This window comes from Oncorhynchus mykiss, chromosome 1, assembly GCF_057628025.1.
Source record: "Oncorhynchus mykiss isolate SJ-2025 chromosome 1, ASM5762802v1, whole genome shotgun sequence".
NCBI classification, from domain to species: domain Eukaryota; kingdom Metazoa; phylum Chordata; class Actinopteri; order Salmoniformes; family Salmonidae; genus Oncorhynchus; species Oncorhynchus mykiss.
Window position 1 is genome coordinate 462,236 of NC_143022.1, and position 19,044 is coordinate 481,279.

A 19,044-nucleotide genomic window follows, 5' to 3' on the forward strand; every position below is an offset into this window, starting at 1 on the left:
AACTCTCTCATAGTCCCTGTCCTCCTAACTCTCTTATAGTCCCTGTCCTCCAAACCCTAACTCTCTCATAGTCCCTGTCCTCCTAACTCTCTCATAGTCCCTGTCCTCCAAACTCTCTCATAGTCCCTGTCCTCCTAACCCTAACCCTCTCATAGTCCCTGTCCTCCTAACCCTCTCATAGTCCCTGTCCTCCTAACTCTCTCATAGTCCCTGCCCTCCTAACCTTCTCATAGTCCCTGTCCTCCTAACCCTAACTCTCTCATAGTCCTTGCCCTCCTAACCCTCTCATAGTCCCTGTCCTCCTAACTCTCTCATAGTCCCTGTCCTCCTAACTGTCTCATAGTCCCTGTCCTCCTAACTCTCTCATAGTCCCTGTCCTCCTAACTCTCTCATAGTCCCTGTCATCCTAACCCTAACTCTCTCATAGTCCCTGTCCTCCTAACCTTAACTCTCTCATAGTCCCTGTCCTCCTAACCCTAACCCCCTCATAGTCCCTGTCCTCCTAACTCTCTTATAGTCCCTGTCCTCCTAACCCTAACTCTCTCATAGTCCCTGTCCTCCTAACCCTAACTCTCTCATAGTCCCTGCCCTCCTAAACCTCTCATAGTCCCTGTCCTCCTAACCCTAACTCTCTCATAGTCCCTGTCATCTTAACCCTCTCATAGTCCCTGTCCTCCTACCTCTCTCATAGTCCCTGCCCTCCTAACTCTCTCATTGTCCCTGTCCTCCTAACTCTCTCATAGTCCCTGTCCTCCTAACCCTAACTCGCTCTTAGTCCCTGTCCTCCTAACCCTAACCCTCTCATAGTCCCTGTCCTCCTAACTCTCTCATAGTCCCTGTCCTCCTAATCCTCTCATAGCCCCTGTCCTCAAAACTCTCTCATAGTCCCTGTCCTCCTAACTCTCTCATAGTCCCTGCCCTCCTAACCCTAACATAGTCCCTGTCCTCCTAACTCTCATAGTCCCTGTCCTCCTAACCCTAATCCTCTCATAGTCCCTGTCCTCCTAACTCTCTCATAGTCCCTGCCCTCCTAACCCTAACCCTCTCATAGTCCCTGACCTCCTAACTCTCTCATAGTCCCTGCCCTCCTAACCCTAACCCTCTCATAGTCCCTGTCCTCCTAACTCTCATAGTCCCTGTCCTCCTAACCCTAATCCTCTCATAGTCCCTGTCCTCCTAACTCTCTCATAGTCCCTGCCCTCCTAACCCTAACCCTCTCATAGTCCCTGACCTCCTAACTCTCTCATAGTCCCTGCCCTCCTCACCCTAACTCTCTCATAATCCCTGTCCTCGTAACCCTAACTCTCTCATAGTCCCTGTCCTCCTAATCCTAACCCTCTCATAGTCCCTGTCCTGCTAACTCTCTCATAGTCCCTGTCCTCCTAACTCTCTTATAGTCCCTGTCCTCCTAACTCTCTCATAGTCCCTGTCCTCCTAACTCTCTCATAGTCCCTGTCCTCCAAACTCTCTCATAGTCCCTGTCCTCCTAACCCTAACCCTCTCATAGTCCCTGCCCTCCTAACCCTCTCATAGTCCCTGTCCTCCTAACTCTCTCATAGTCCCTGCCCTCCTAACATTCTCATAGTCCCTGTCCTCCTAACCCTAACTCTCTCATAGTCCTTGCCCTCCTAACCCTCTCATAGTCCCTGTCCTCCTAACCCCCTCATAGTCCCTGTCCTCCTAACTCTCTTATAGTCCCTGTCCTCCTAACCCTAACTCTCTCATAGTCCCTGTCCTCCTAACCCTAACTCTCTCATAGTCCCTGTCCACCTAACCCTCTCATAGTCCCTGTCCTCCTAACCCTAACCCCCTCATAGTCCCTGTCCTCCTAACTCTCTCATAGTCCCTGTCCTCCTAACTCTCTCATAGTCCCTGTCCTCCTAACCCTAACTCTCTTAGTCCCTGTCCTCCTAACCCTAACCCTCTCATAGTCCCTGTCCTCCTAACTCTCTCATAGTTCCTGTCCTAACCCTAACTCTCTCATAGTCCCTGCCCTCCTAACCCTAACCCTCTCATAGTCCCTGACCTCCTAACTCTCTCATAGTCCCTGCCCTCCTAACCCTAACCCTCTCATAGTCCCTGTCCTCCTAACTCTCATAGTCCCTGTCCTCCTAACCCTAATCCTCTCATAGTCCCTGTCCTCCTAACTCTCTCATAGTCCCTGCCCTCCTAACCCTAACCCTCTCATAGTCCCTGACCTCCTAACTCTCTCATAGTCCCTGCCCTCCTCACCCTAACTCTCTCATAATCCCTGTCCTCATAACCCTAACTCTCTCATAGTCCCTGTCCTCCTAATCCTAACCCTCTCATAGTCCCTGTCCTGCTAACTCTCTCATAGTCCCTGTCCTCCTAACTCTCTTATAGTCCCTGTCCTCCTAACTCTCTCATAGTCCCTGTCCTCCTAACTCTCTCATAGTCCCTGTCCTCCAAACTCTCTCATAGTCCCTGTCCTCCTAACCCTAACCCTCTCATAGTCCCTGCCCTCCTAACCCTCTCATAGTCCCTGTCCTCCTAACTCTCTCATAGTCCCTGCCCTCCTAACATTCTCATAGTCCCTGTCCTCCTAACCCTAACTCTCTCATAGTCCTTGCCCTCCTAACCCTCTCATAGTCCCTGTCCTCCTAACCCCCTCATAGTCCCTGTCCTCCTAACTCTCTTATAGTCCCTGTCCTCCTAACCCTAACTCTCTCATAGTCCCTGTCCTCCTAACCCTAACTCTCTCATAGTCCCTGTCCACCTAACCCTCTCATAGTCCCTGTCCTCCTAACCCTAACCCCCTCATAGTCCCTGTCCTCCTAACTCTCTCATAGTCCCTGTCCTCCTAACTCTCTCATAGTCCCTGTCCTCCTAACCCTAACTCTCTTAGTCCCTGTCCTCCTAACCCTAACCCTCTCATAGTCCCTGTCCTCCTAACTCTCTCATAGTTCCTGTCCTAACCCTAATTCTCTCATAGTCCCTGCCCTCCTAACCCTAACCCTCTCATAGTCCCTGTCCTCCTAACTCTCGCATAGTCCCTGTCCTCACAACTCTCTCATAGTCCCTGTCCTCCTAACCCTAGTTCTTTCATAGTCCCTGCCCTCCTAACCCTAGCTCTCTCATAGTCCCTGCCCTCCTAACCCTCTCATAGTCCCTGTCCTCCTAACCCTAACTCTCTCATAGTCCCTGTCCTCCTAACCCTCTCATAGTCCCTGTCCTCCTAACCCTCTCACAGTCCCTGCCCTCCTAACCCTCTCATAGTCCCTGTCCTCCTAACCCTAGCTCTCTCATAGTCCCTGTCCTCCTAACCCTCTCATATTCCCTGTCCTCCTAACCCTAGCTCTCTCATAGTCCCTGCCCTCCTAACCCTAACCCTCTCATAGTCCCTGTCCTCCTAACCCTCTCATAGTCCCTGTCCTCCTAACCCTCTCATAGTCCCTGTCCTCCTAACCCTCTCATAGTCCCTGTCCTCCTAACCCCCTCATAGTCCCTGTCCTCCTAACCCTCTCATAGTCCCTGTCCTCCTAACCCCCTCATAGTCTCTGCCCTCCTAACCCTAGCTCTCTCATAGTCCCTGTCCTCCTAACCCTCTCATAGTCCCTGTCCTCCTAACCCTAGCTCTCTCATAGTCCCTGTCCTCCTAACCCTCTCATAGTCCCTGTCCTCCTAACCCTAGCTCTCTCATAGCCCCTGCCCTCCTAACCCTAACCCTCTCATAGTCCCTGTCCTGAAAACCCTCTCATAATCCCTGTCCTCCTAACCCTCTCATAGTCCCTGCCCTCCTAACCCTAACTCTCTCATAGTCCCTGCCCTGCTAACCCTAACCCTCTCATAGTCCCTGTCCTCCTAACCTTAACCCTCTCATAGTCCCGGTCCTCCTAACCCTAACTCTCTCATAGTCCCTGTCCTCCTAACCCTAACTCTCTCATAGTCCCTGTCCTCCTAACCCTCTCATAGTCCCTGTCCTCCTAACCCTCTCATAGTCCCTGCCCTCCTAACCCTAACTCTCTCATAGTCCCTGCCCTGCTAACCCTAACCCTCTCATAGTCCCTGTCCTCCTAACCCTAACCCTCTCATAGTCCCGGTCCTCCTAACCCTAACTCTCTCATAGTCCCTGTCCTCCTAACCCTCTCATAGTCCCTGTCCTCCTAACCCTCTCATAGTCCCTGTCCTCCTAACCCTCTCATAGTCCCTGTCCTCCTAACCCTCTCATAGTCCCTGTCCTCCTAACCCCCTCATAGTCCCTGTCCTCCTAACCCTCTCATAGTCCCTGTCCTCCTAACCCCCTCATAGTCTCTGCCCTCCTAACCCTAGCTCTCTCATAGTCCCTGTCCTCCTAACCCTCTCATAGTCCCTGTCCTCCTAACCCTAGCTCTCTCATAGTCCCTGTCCTCCTAACCCTCTCATAGTCCCTGTCCTCCTAACCCTAGCTCTCTCATAGTCCCTGCCCTCCTAACCCTAACCCTCTCATAGTCCCTGTCCTGAAAACCCTCTCATAATCCCTGTCCTCCTAACCCTCTCATAGTCCCTGCCCTCCTAACCCTAACTCTCTCATAGTCCCTGCCCTGCTAACCCTAACCCTCTCATAGTCCCTGTCCTCCTAACCTTAACCCTCTCATAGTCCCGGTCCTCCTAACCCTAACTCTCTCATAGTCCCTGTCCTCCTAACCCTAACTCTCTCATAGTCCCTGTCCTCCTAACCCTAACTCTCTCAAAGTCCCTGCCCTCCTAACCCTCTCATAGTCCCTGTCCTCCTAACCCTAACTCTCTCATAGTCCCTGCCCTCCTAACCCTAACCCTCTCTTCCTGTAGTATTGCCATTTGTCCCATTCTAATGTAATGCCATGTTTGTGATATTACCTTGACATGAAGCTATGGAGATTGACTATCAGCTAGACAAATCACTTTATAATAATATGATAGATTATAATAATAGCATGTCTCAAGGTAGAACATGATAATAACTGGCAATATGGCAGTTACCTCAAACTGCTGTGTATTTAGAGGAGACCGACACATATAGTTTCCTCATAACGTGCTCCTGCCACGTTGAAATGCTAACCAAACTGAGTTATGTGGTATTTATAGTTCAATGAAATACAACTCCCTGTCTGTCATCTGTCAGTCTTTCAGTCTGTCAGTCTGTCTATAGTTTACACTGTATGGGCTGTCTGTGTGTCTGACTGTCTAAGCCTTAATCTCTCTGTCATACTAACTCCACATATGCTCTCTCAAATTCTCTCTTTCTTTCTCTCTCTCGGAGGACCTGAGCCCTAGGACCATGCCCCAGGAATACCTGACATGATGACTCCTTGCTGTCCCCAGTCCACCTGACTGTGCTGCTGCTCCAGTTTCAACTATTCTGCCTTATTATTATTCGACCATGCTGGTCATTTATGAACATTTGAACATCTTGACCATGTTTTGTTATAATCTCCACCCGGCACAGCCAGAAGAGGACTGGCCACCCCACATAGCCTGGTTCCTCTCTAGGTTTCTTCCTAGGTTTTGGCCTTTCTAGGGAGTTTTTCCTAGCCACCGTGCTTCTTCACCTGCATTGCTTGCTGTTTGGGGTTTTAGGCTGGGTTTCTGTACAGCACTTTGAGATATCAGCTGATGTACGAAGGGCTATATAAAATAAATTTGATTGATTGATTGATTGAACTCTTACTCTGTCTGTCTAGCCCTAACTCTGTCTGTCTGTCTGTCTGTCTGTCTGTCTGTCTGTCTGTCTGTCTGTCTGTCTGTCTAACCCCAACCCTGTCTGTCAATCCAATTAATTCCTATATAAAGCCCTTTTTACATAAGCAGATGTCACAAAGTGCTGAACAGAAACTCAGCCTAAAACCCCAAACAGCAAGCAATGCAGGTGTAGAAGCACGGTGGCAAGGAAAAACTTTGTATAAAGGCAGGAAGCTAGGAAAAACCTAGAGAGGAACCAGGCTCCGAGGGGTGGCCAGTCCTCTTCCGGCTGTGCCGGGTGGAGATAATGAGAGTGCATGGACATTTAAGGCCAGATTGTTCTTCAAGATGTTCAAACATTCATAGATGACCAGCAGGCAAGGTAGCACGCCCGGTGAACAGGTCAAGGTTCCCTAGCCGCAGGCAGAACAGTTGAAACAGGATCAGCAGCATGACCAGGTGGACTGGGGACAGCCAGGAGTCATCAGGCCAGGTAGTCCTGAGGCATGATCCTAGGGCTCAGGTCCTCCGGGAGGGGAGAGAGAGAGAAAGACCGAATTAGAGGGAGCATACTTAAATTCACACAGGACACCAGATAAGACAGGAGAAGTACTCCAGATAAAACAGACTGACCCTAGCCCCCCGGCACATAGACTATTGCAGCATAGATACTGGAGACAGGGGTTGGTTGGGAGACACTGTAGCCCCATCTGACAATGCTTGAGGACAGGGACAACCAGGAAGGATATATCCCCACCAACTATGCCAAAGCACAGCCCCCACACCACTAGAGGGAAATCAACAGACTACCAACTTACTACCCTGAGACAAGGCTGAGTATAGCCCATGAAGATCCATCCATCGCACGAGCCCGAGGGCATGCAAAACCGGACAGGAAAATAAGCCCCAGGGACGGCATGAAAGAGCACCAGTAAGCCAGTGACTCAGCCCCCGTAATAGGGTCAGAGACAGAGAATCCTAGTGGAGAGAGGGGAGCCGACCAGGCAGAGACAGCAAGGGCGGTTCGTTGCTCCAGTGCCTTGCAGTTCACCTTCACACTCATGGGCCAGACTACACTCAATCATATGACCTACTGAAGAGATGAGTCTTCAGTAAAGACTTAAATGTTGAGACAGAGATTGCGTCTCTCATATGGATAGGCAGACCTGCCCATAAACATTGAGCTCTATAGGAGAAAGCCCTGCCTCCTCCAGTTGCTTAGAAATTCTAGGGACAAAAGGAGACCTGCGTCTTGTGACCGTAGTGTACGTGTAGGTATGTACGGCAGGACCAAATCAGAGAGATAGGTAGGAGCAAGCCCATGTAATGCTTTGTAGGTTAGCAGTAAAACCTTGTTTATTTAGTGCTTTATCCAGGTAGCCGGAAAGTAGATCATTGCAGTAGTCTATTCTAGAAGTGACAAAAGCATGGATGAGCTTTTCTGCACCATTTTTGGGCAAATTTTGGGGGGATTTTTGCGATGTTACGAAGATGGAAAAAAGCTATACTTGAAATATTATTGATATGTTCGTCAAAAGAGAGATCAGGGTCCAAAGTAACGCCGAGGTCCTTCACAGTTTTATTTGAGACGAGATTAATTGTCAGATCCAACAGAAGGTCTCTTCGTTTCTTGGGACCTAGAACTAGCATCTCTGTTTTGTATGAGTTTAAAAGTAAAACATTTGCCACCATCCACTTCCTTATGTCTGAAACACAGGCTTCCAGGGAGGACAATTTTGGGGCTTTACCATGTTTCATCGAAATGTACAGCTGTGTGTCATCCGCATAGCAGTGAAAGTTGACATTGTGTTTCCGAATGACATCACCAAGAATATAGAGTGAAAACAATAATTGTCATAAAACGGAAACTTGAGAAATGCCAAAACTTACAATTGATTTGTCAGAGGACAAACCATCTACAGAGACAAACTGATATCTTTCCAACAGATAAGATCTAAACCAGGCCAGAACTTGTCTGTGTAGACCAATTTGGGTTTCCAATCTCTCCAAAAGAATGTAGTGATCAATGGTGTCAAAAGCAGCACTAAGGTCTAGGAGCACGAGGACAGATGCAGAGCTTAAAAGGCCATTTACCACCTTCACAAGTGCAGTCTCAGTGCTATGATGGGGTCTAAAACCAGACTGGAGCGTTTCATATTGTTTGACTTCAGGAAGGCAGTGAGGCAGTGCATCAGCTTTTTTTGTTGTTGTTGAGATTCGATATAGGCCGATAGTTTTTTACATTTTCTGGGTCAAGGTTTTGGCTTTTTCAAGAGAGGCTTTATTACTGCCACTTTCAGTGAGTTTGGTACACATCCGGTGGATAGGTGTCATGCCCTGACCTTAGTTATCTTTGTTTTCTTTATTATTTTGGTTAGGTCAGGGTGTGACGAGGGTGGTTTGTGTGTTTTTTGTCTTGTCTAGGGCTTTTGTACAACCATGGGTTTTTATGTATGTCTAGGTAAATGTAGGTCTATGGTGGCCTGAATTGGTTCCCAATCAGAGGCAGCTGTGTATCGTTGTCTCTGATATGACTGTGGCAGTGACTGTGGCAGTGAGTAGGTCCGGAGACATGTTGGACAAAACCCACTGAGTCGATGATGGCTCCAAAAGCCTTTTGGAGTGGGTCTGTGGAATTTTCTGTGTGAATATTAAAGTCACCAAAAATTACAATATTATCTGCCATGACTACAAGGTCCGATAGAAATTCAGGGAATTCGGTGAGGAACACTGTATATGGCCCAGGAGGTCTGTTAACAGTAGCTATAAAAAGTGATTGAGTAGGCTGCATAGATTTAATGACTAGAAGCTCAAAATACAAAAACATTGCAATTTTTGTTGTTGTTGTTGTAAATTCAAACAAAAAATTAATAGATATCATCAACACCTCCGCCTTTGCGGGATGCACGGGGCATATGGTCACTAGTGTAACCAGGAGGTGAGGCCTCATTTAACACAGTAAATTCATTAGGCTTGAGCCATGTTTCAGTCAGGCCAATCACATCAAGATTATGATCAGTGATTAGTTCATTGACTATAACTGCCTTTGAAGTGAGGGATCTAACATTAAGTACCCTATTTTGAGATGTGAGTTATCAATATCTCTTTCAATAATGACAGGAATGAAGGAGGCCTTTATTCCAGTGAGATGGCTAAAGCGAACACTGCCATGTTTAGTTTTGCCCGACGAGGCACAGACACAGTTACAATGGGGATAGCTGAGCTGACTACACCGACTGTGCTAGTGGCAGACTCCACTAAGCTGGCAGGCTGGCTAACAGTCTGCTGCCTGGCCTGCACCCTATTTCATTGAGGAGCTAGGGGAGTTAGAACCCTGTCTATGTTCGTAGATAAGATGAGAGCACCCCTCCAGCTAGGATGGAGTCCATCACTCTTCAACAGGCCAGGCTTGGTCCTGTTTGTGGGTGAGTCCCAGAAAGAGGGCCAATTGTCTACAAATTCTATTTTTTTGGGAGGGGCAGAAACAGTTTTCAACCAGCTATTGAGTTGTGAGACTTTGCTGTAGAGCTCATCACTCCCCCTAACTGGGAGGAGGCCAAAGACAATTAGTTGATGCCAACACATCTTTCTAGCTGATTTACAGGCTGAAGCTATGTTGCGCTTGGTGACCTGACTGTTTCATCCTAACATCGTTGGTGCCGACGTGAATAACAATATCCCTATACTCTCTACACTCGCCAGTTTTAGTCTTAGCCAGTACCCTCTTCAGATTACCCTTAACGTCGGTCGCTCTGCCCCTGGTGAACAGTGTATGATCGCTGGATGATTCATTTGAAGTCTAATACTGCGGTTAATGGAGTCGCCAATGACTAGGGTTTTCAATTTGTCAGAGCTAATGGTGGGAGCCTTTGGCAGCTCAGACTCCATAACGGGTGGAGAGACCTGAGAAGGCTCAGCCTTTGACTCCGACTCGTTGATTAATGGGGAGAACCGGTTGAAAGTTGACACCGGTTGAGTATGCCGACAGCATTTCTTTCCAGAAGCCTGAGAAAATTGTCCAGCTGCTGGGACTGTGCGGGGAGGGGGAGGGGGAAGGGGGGGGGGGGGGGGGGGGGTTATACTGCTATCTGTACTTACTGGTGGCACAGACTCTGTTTCATCCTTTCCTACACTGAAATTACCCTTCCCTAACGATTGCGTCTGAAGCTGGGCTTGCAGCACAGCTATCCTCGCCGTAAACGATCGTTCTCCTGTATATTATGAGGACAACGACTGCAATTAGAAGGCATCATGTTAATGTTACTACTTAGCTCCGGCTGTTGGAGGTCCTGACGAACCACGTCCAGATAAGGCATCATGTTAATGTTACTACTTAGCTCCGGCTGTTGGAGGTCCTGACGAACCATGTCCAGATAAAGTGTCCGAGGTGAAAAAGTTTAATGAAAAAAATCCAGCAAGGACAAAATTAAGATGTTGGTAAATGTGTTAAATTGATTATGTGTTAAATTGGTTATGTGTTAAATTGGTTATGTGTTATATGCAGATTTATTAAACGGTTATTAAAAGTAAAAAACTAAAAGTTTGGCAGATAACCAAGTTGTCTGTCTGTCTGTCTGTCTAACCCTGCCTGTCTGTCTGTCTGTCTGGCCCTAACCCTGTCTGTCTGTCTAACCTTAACCCTGCCTGTCTGTCTGTCTAACCCTAACCCTGTCTGTCGGTTTGTCTTGCCCTAACCCTGTCTGTCTGTTTGTCTTGCCCTAACCCTGTCTGTCTGTCTAGCCCTAACGCTAGTGAGAACAGTATTACTGTATGCGTGAGATACGTCAGAGAGCAGTACTATGTATTAGATACATCAGAGAGCAGTACTATGTACTAGATATGTCCGAGAACAGTACTATGTATTAGATATGTCAGAGAACAGTACTATGTATCAGATATGTCAGAGAGCAGTACTATGTATTAGATATGTCAGAGAGCAGTACTATGTACTAGATATGTCAGAGAGCAGTACTATGTACTAGATATGTCAGAGAGCAGTACTATGTATTAGATATGTCAGAGAGCAGTACTATGTATTAGATATGTCAGAGAGCAGTACTATGTATTAGATATGTCAGAGAGCAGTACTATGTATTAGATATGTCAGAGAGCAGTACTATGTATTAGATATGTCAGAGAACAGTACAATGTACTAGATATGTCCGAGAACAGTACTATGTATTAGATATGTCAGAGAGCAGTACTATGTACTAGATATGTCAGAGAGCAGTACTATGTATTAGATATGTCAGAGAGCAGTACTATGTACTAGATATGTCAGAGAGCAGTACTATGTACTAGATATGTCAGAGAGCAGTACTATGTACTAGATATGTCAGAGAGCAGTACTATGTATTAGATATGTCAGAGAACAGTACTATGTATTAGATACATCAGAGAGCAGTACTATGTACTAGATACGTCCGAGAACAGTACTATGTATTAGATATGTCAGAGAACAGTACTATGTACTAGATATGTCAGAGAGCAGTACTATGTATTAGATATGTCAGAGAAGAGTGCTATGTATTAGATATGTCAGAGAACAGTACTATGTACTAGATATGTCAGAGAGCAGTACTATGTATTAGATATGTCAGAGAGCAGTACTATGTATTAGATATGTCAGAGAGCAGTACTATGTATTAGATACATCAGAGAGCAGTACTATGTACTAGATATGTCAGAGAGCAGTACTATGTATTAGATATGTCAGAGAGCAGTACTATGTATTAGATATGTCAGAGAGCAGTACTATGTATTAGATATGTCAGAGAACAGTACTATATAGTAGATATGTCAGAGAGCAGTGCTATGTATTAGATATGTCAGAGAACAGTACTATATAGTAGATATGTCAGAGAGCAGTACTATGTATTAGATATGTCAGAGAGCAGTACTATGTATTAGATATGCCGCCTGACCACACGACTGAACAGTAGTCCAGTTTGCAACAAAAGTAGGGCCTGTAGGACCTTCCTTGTTGATAGTGTTGTTAAGAAGGTAGAACAGCACCTTATAATGGACAGACTTTTCCCCATCTGAGCTACTACTTCATCAATATGTTTTGACCAGTTTACAATCCAGGGTAACTCCAAGCAGTTTAGTCACCTCAACTTGCTCAATTTTCACATAATTTATTACAACAAATAGTTGAGGTTTAGGGTTTAGTGAGTGATTTGTCCCAAATACAATGCTTTTAGTTTTATACATATTTAGGACTAAATTAATCCTTGCCACCCACTCTGAAACTAACTGCAACTCTTTGTTAAGTGTTGCAGTAATTTCAGTCACTGTAGTAGCTGACGTGTATAGTGTTGAGTCATCCGCATACATAGACACTCTGGCTTTCCTCAATGCCAGTGGCATGATTTTAATAAAAATTGAAAAAAGTAAGGGGCCTAGACAGCTGCCCTGGGGAATTCCTGATACTACCTGGATTATGTTGGAGAGGCTTCCATTAAAGAACACTTTAATGACTTTTGCTTTCCTCCAAGCCTGAGGGCACACACTTTCTACTAGGCTTAAATTGAAGATATGGCAAATAGGAGTGACAATTTCGTCCGCTATTATCCTCAGTAATTTTCCATCCAAGTTGTGGCTTTTCATTGTTAATTGACAACAATTATTATTTCACCTCTTCCACACTAACTTTACGGAATTAAGAAATTACAATGCTTGACTTTCATAATTTGGTCAGATATACTTGGATGTGTAGTGTCAGCGTTTGTTGCTGTGGGATGTCATCCCGAAGTTTGCTAATCTTGCCAATGAAAAAGTCATTAAAGTAGTTGGTTTTGTGATGAATGTCTGTTTCAATAAATGATGGAGCTTTTCCCAGAATTTCATTTAAGGTGCTCCAAAGCTTTTTACTGTCATTCTTTATCTTTGTTTCATAGTGTAGTTTCTTCTTCTTTTTATTCAGTTTAGTCACATGATTTCTCCAATTGCAATAATTATGCCAGTCAGTTGTGCAGCCAGACTTATTTGCCATTCCTTTTGCCTCATCCCTCTCAACAATACCATTTTTTAATTCCTCATCAGTCCACAGGGATTTCACAGTTTTTACAGTAATTTTCTTAATGGGTGCATGCTTATTAGCAACTGGAATAAGCAATTTCATAAATGTGTTAAGTGCAGTGTCTTTTGGCTCCTCAGTAAAAACCACAGACCAACAGTGTTATGCACGTGAGTGAGGACCCAAAAGCGGTTTAACAAAAACAGAGTCCTTTAATGTCAAAAAACAGGGAAGACATAGATCCTCTTCAGATGTATATAATGGCAAAATAGACAACCCGCAGAGAGGGCGACAAATGAATCATAAAGTCCTGATATTTACAGAAGAGTCCCCCTTCTTAGCAGCAGAGGAGAATAGCTGGGTTAGAGTCCCCTTCTTAGCAGCAGAGGAGAATAGCTGGGTTAGCGGCGACAGACTGCTGGTCTCTCTGGGTAGGCGCGGGTCGTAGAGGACAGAGGTACCTGATCACACGTAGCATCAGATGAACAGGCAGATTCCGACAGGACAGGACAAGGGTGAAGCAAACGAGACGATAGTTTGGTTCTGGCATGAGAAACTCAAACGAGAATCTGACAAAGACAGAAGCAGGAACAGAGAGAGAAAGAGACCTAATCAGAGGGAAAAAGGGAACAGGTGGGAAAAGGGTGAACGAGGTAGTTAGAGAAGATGAGGAACAGCTGGGGGAAGGAGAGGAAGAGAAGGTAACCTAATACGACCAGCAGAGGGAGACGGAGTGAAGAGAAAGAACAGAACAATACATGACAGTACCCCCCCACTCACCGAGCGCCTCCTGGCGCACTCGAGGAGGAAACCTGGTGGCAACGGAGGAAATCATCGATCAGCGAACGGTCCAGCACGTCCCGAGAGGGAACCCAACTCCTTTCCTCAGGACCGTACCCCTCCCAATCCACTAGGTACTGATGACCACGGCCCCGAGGACGCATGTCCAAAATCTTACGGACCCTGTAGATAGGTGCGCCCTCGACAAGGATGGGGGGGGGGGGGGAGACGAGCGGGGGCGCGAAGAATGGGCTTAACACAGGAGACATGGAAGACCGGGTGGACGCGACGAAGATATCGCGGAAGAAGAAGTCGCACTGCGACAGGATTAATGATCTGAGAAATACGGAACGGACCAATGAACCGCGGGGTCAACTTGCGAGAAGCTGTCTTAAGGGGAAGGTTCTGAGTGGAAAGCCAAACTCTCTGACCGCGACAATATCTAGGACTCTTAGTTCTACGCTTATTAGCGGCTCTCACAGTCTGCGCCCTATAAAGGCAAAGTGCAGACCTGACCCTCTTCCAGGTGCGCTCGCAACGTTGGACAAAAGCCTGAGCGGAGGGGACGCTGGACTCGGCGAACTGAGACGAGAACAGCGGAGGCTGGTACCCGAGGCTACTCTGAAAAGGAGATAGCCCGGTCGCAGACGAAGGAAGCGAGTTGTGGGCGTATTCTGCCCAGGGGAGCTGTTCTGACCAAGACGCAGGGTTACGAAAAGAAAGACTGCGTAAGATGCGACCAATAGTCTGATTGGCCCGTTCTGCTTGACCGACATGGTAGAGGTGGTGGAGTGGACATTCTTATTAAAGATCATTTCTGTCTCTTTACTGAAATCCATTTCCCTTGCCAATTATTTTTAGCTACTATCTTTAAGCCTTTGTCTGGGGAAAAATGTACCCATAACTGTTATAGAGTCCACCGTCCTCCCTTGGCTAACCTTTGTGCACTCGAGGAGTTAACTAGTTTGTTGTCTTCTTTAACCAAATCATAAGTCCTTATCTTGGGTGACCTAAATTATGATTGAGAAATGCAGGCTTCAGACGATCTATAAGATGTGTAATGATCTAAACCTAACCCAGCTGGTGACTAAGCCTACACGGCCCAACCCTAAAGATCCTTCAAAGTCAACTCTGATTGATCTTATTTGAACAAAGACACCAGAGACGTATGTTTCTACTGGTGTATTCGCCCAAGACATTAGTGACCATTGCCCAGTTTTATTACACCACTTTGCACACACATTTAAATAAATTTTGAAATCAATAAATGTTTTTCATGTTTTACTTTAGAATTTGAGTCAGTAGATAACCTTGGCTTGTATTTGTATTTATTAGGGACCCCCATTAGTTGATGCCAGTGTAACAGTATAACTTTAGACCGTCCCCTCGCCCATACCCGGGCGCCTCTGCACACATCAACAACTGACACCCACAAAGCATTGTTACCCATCGCTCCACAAATGCCGCGGCCCTTGCAGCGACTACTTCAAGGTCTCAGAGCAAGTGATGTCACCGATTGAAACACTATTTAGCGCCACCACCGCTAACTAACCTAGCCGTTTCACATCCGTTACACCAAGGCAGCAGCTAGTCTTACTGGGGTTTATTATGAATCCCCATTCGTTGACACCAAGGCAGCAGCTACACTACCTGGGGTTTATTATGGATCCCCATTAGTTGATGTCAAGGCAGTGTAACGGATGTGAAACGGCTAGCTTAGTTAGCGGTGGTGCGCGCTAAATAGCGTTTCAATCGGTGACGTCACTTGCTCTGAGACCTTGAAGTAGTGGTTCCCCTTGCTCTGCAAGGGCCGAGGCTTTTGTGGAGCGATGGGTAACGGTGCTTCGTGGGTGACTGTTGTTGATGTGTGCAGAGGGTTCCTGGTTTGCGCCCGGGTATGGGCGAGGAGACGGTCTAAAGTTATACTGTTACAGCAGCAGCTACTCTTCCTGGGATCCAAACACATTAAGGCACTTACATCAAACATGAAAAAAGATAAAAGAGTACATCATATAATATTATTATACCACTACATATCAACAATACAAAATGTATAATACCACCATACAACAATATTACAATGTGTGTGTGTGTGCTAGCGTTTGTGTGCGTATGTGTGTCTGTACCGGTGTGTGTGTGTCTCTTCACAGTCCCTGTTGTTCCATAAGGTGTGGTTTTACCTGCTTTTAAAATCTGATTCTACTGCTTGCATCAGTTACTTGATGTGAAATAGAGTTCCATGTAGTCATGGCTCTATGTAGTACTGTGCGCCTCCCATAGTCTGTTCTGGACTTGGGGACTGTGAAGAGACCTCTGGTGGCATGTCTTGTTGGTTATTCATGGGTGTCTGAGCTGTGTGCTAGTAGTTTAAACAGACACCTCGGCGCATTCAGCATGTAAACACTTCTTAAAAAACAAGTAGTCAATCTCTCTTCCACTTTGAGCCAGGAGAGATTGACATGCATATTATTAATGTTAGCTTTCAGTGTACTTTTATGGGCCAGCCGTGCTGCACTGTTCTGAGTCAATTGTAAAGGCCCTCTTTGTGGCAACTGACCACCCGGCTGAACAGTAGTCCAGGTGTGACAAAACCAGGGCCTGTAGGACCTGCCTTGTTGATAGTGTTGTTAAGAAGGTAGAAACTAGGGCCTGTAGGACCTGCCTTGTTGATAGTGTTGTTAAGAAGGTAGAAACTAGGGCCTGTAGGACCTGCCTTGTTGATAGTGTTGTTAAGAAGGTAGAAACTAGGGCCTGTAGGACCTGCCTTGTTGATAGTGTTATTAAGAAGGTAGAAACTAGGGCCTGTAGGACCTGCCTTGTCGATAGTGTTATTAAGAAGGTAGAAACTAGGGCCTGTAGGACCTGCCTTGTTGATAGTGTTGTTAAGAAGGTAGAAACTAGGGCCTGTAGGACCTGCCTTGTTGATAGTGTTGTTAAGAAGGTAGAAACTAGGGCCTGTAGTGTCATGTATTGTCATGTTGTGTGTTTCTGTCCTTTCCCTTCACCCTGTCTCCCTCTGCTGGTCGTTGTTAGGTTACCTTTTCTCCCCCTCTTTCCCCCAGCTGTGCCTTGTCTCCTCCTAACTACCCATTCACCCCGTTTCCCACCTGTTCCCTTTTTCCCTCTGATTAGGTCCCTATATCTCTCTCTGTTTTTGTTCCTGTCCTTGTCGGATTCTTGTTTGTTGTGTTTCATGCCTGAACCAGACTGTCGTCATGTTTGCTGTAACCTTGTCTTGTCCTGTCGGAATCTGCCGGTCCGTCTGAGCCTACCTATGTTTGGTAATTAAAGAAGCTCTGTTTAAGTTAATTCGCTTTTGGGTCCTCATTCACGCACCGTAACATGTAGGACCTGCCTTGTTGATAGTGTTATTAAGAAGGTAGAAACTAGGGCCTGTAGGACCTTCCTTGTTGATAGTGTTATTAAGAAGGTAGAAACTAGGGCCTGTAGGACCTGCCTTGTTGATAGTGTTGTTAAGAAGGTAGAAACTAGGGCTTGTAGGACCTGCCTTGTTGATAGTGCTGTTAAGAAGGTAGAAACTAGGGCTTGTAGGACCTGCCTTGTTGATAGTGTCATTAAGAAGGTAGAAACCAGGGCCTGTAGGACCTGCCTTGTTGATAGTGTTATTAAGAAGGTAGAAACTAGGGCCTGTAGGACCTGCCTTGTTGATAGTGTTATTAAGAAGGTAGAAACTAGGGCCTGTAGGACCTGCCTTGTTGATAGTGTTGTTAAGAAGGCTGAGTTATACAATATGCTTTTACAGAATCACCAATAAATGCTTCAATACTTTAGGTATGTGTGTTTGAAAATGTATTTACATGTTAAAGCTATTAAAATATCAGTTATGGTAGGATAATGTTATGGTCTGGTTGGAAACATTTTACAAATAACTTAAATATGTTAAAAATGAATTTTCTCTACCCACTTCAAACTTTCCTTGTCAATTAATTTTATAGGCAACATTATTTTAGAATTATGCTATAATTTAGCTTAGGCCTACTTTCCGATGGACTAGAGCCAATAATTGAAGGTAAACCGAGGTTTTCAATAGCTTGCGGTTTTAGGAAAGAATAAATATGATTTGTTTGTGTCTAAGGTGCGCTGGTGGCTTTGACTGATGGGTCCTTTTAGGGTGTGTGTGTGTGAGATAAGAGAGGAGGGACAAATAATAGAAATGGAATAGGCATACCAACATTGTAAAAATGTTAGCTGAACAGACTGGAACTCAGGTTAGGGGGAATGTTAGCTGAACAGACTGGTACTCAGGTTAGGGGGAATGTTAGCTGAACAGACTGGAACTCAGGTTAGGGGGAATGTTAGCTGAACAGACTGGAACTCAGGTTAGGGTGAATGTTAGCTGAACAGACTGGTACTCAGGTTAGGGGGAATGTTAGCTGAACAGACTGGTACTCAGGTTAGGGGGAATGTTAGCTGAACAGACTGGTACTCAGGTTAGGGGGAATGTTAGCTGAACAGACTGGTACTCAGGTTAGGGGGAATGTTAGCTGAACAGACTGGTACTCAGGTTAGGGGGAATGTTAGCTGAACAGACTGGTACTCAGGTTAGGGGGAATGTTAGCTGAACAGACTGGTACTCAGGTTAGGGGGAATGTTAGCTGAACAGACTGGTACTCAGGTTAGGGGGAATGTTAGCTGAACAGACTGGTACTCAGGTTAGGGGGAATGTTATCTGAACAGACTGGTACTCAGGTTAGGGGGAATGTTAGCTGAACAGACTGGTACTCAGGTTAGGGGGAATGTTAGTGGAACAGACTGGTACTCAGGTTAGGGGGAATGTTAGCTGAACAGACTGGTACTCAGGTTAGGGGGAATGTTAGCTGAACAGACTGGTACTCAGGTTAGGGGGAATGTTAGCTGAACAGACTGGTACTCAGGTTAGGGGGAATGTTAGCTGAACAGACTGGTACTCAGGTTAGGGGGAATGTTAGCTGAACAGACTGGTACTCAGGTTAGGGGGAATGTTAGCTGAACAGACTGGTCCTCAGGTTAGGGGGAATGTTAGCTGAACAGACTGGTACTCAGGTTAGGGGGAATGTTAGCTGAACAGACTGGTACTCAGGTTAGGGGGAATGTTAGCTGAACAGACTGGTACTCAGGTTAGGGGGAATGTTAGCTGAACAGACTGGTACTCAGGTTAGGGGGAATGTTAGCTGAACAGACTGGTACTCAGGTTAGGGGGAATGTTAGCTGAACAGACTGGTACTCAGGTTAGGGGGAATGTTAGCTGAACAGACTGGTACTCAGGTTAGGGGGAATGTTAGCTGAACAGACTGGTACTCAGGTTAGGGGGAATGTTAGCTGAACAGACTGGTACTCAGGTTAGGGGGAATGTTAGCTGAACAGACTGGTACTCAGGTTAGGGGGAATGTTAGCTGAACAGACTGGTACTCAGGTTAGGGGGAATGTTAGCTGAACAGACTGGTACTCAGGTTAGGGGGAATGTTAGCTGAACAGACTGGTACTCAGGTTAGGGGGAATGTTAGCTGAACAGACTGGTACTCAGGTTAGGGGGAATGTTAGCTGAACAGACTGGTACTCAGGTTAGGGGGAATGTTATCTGAACAGAC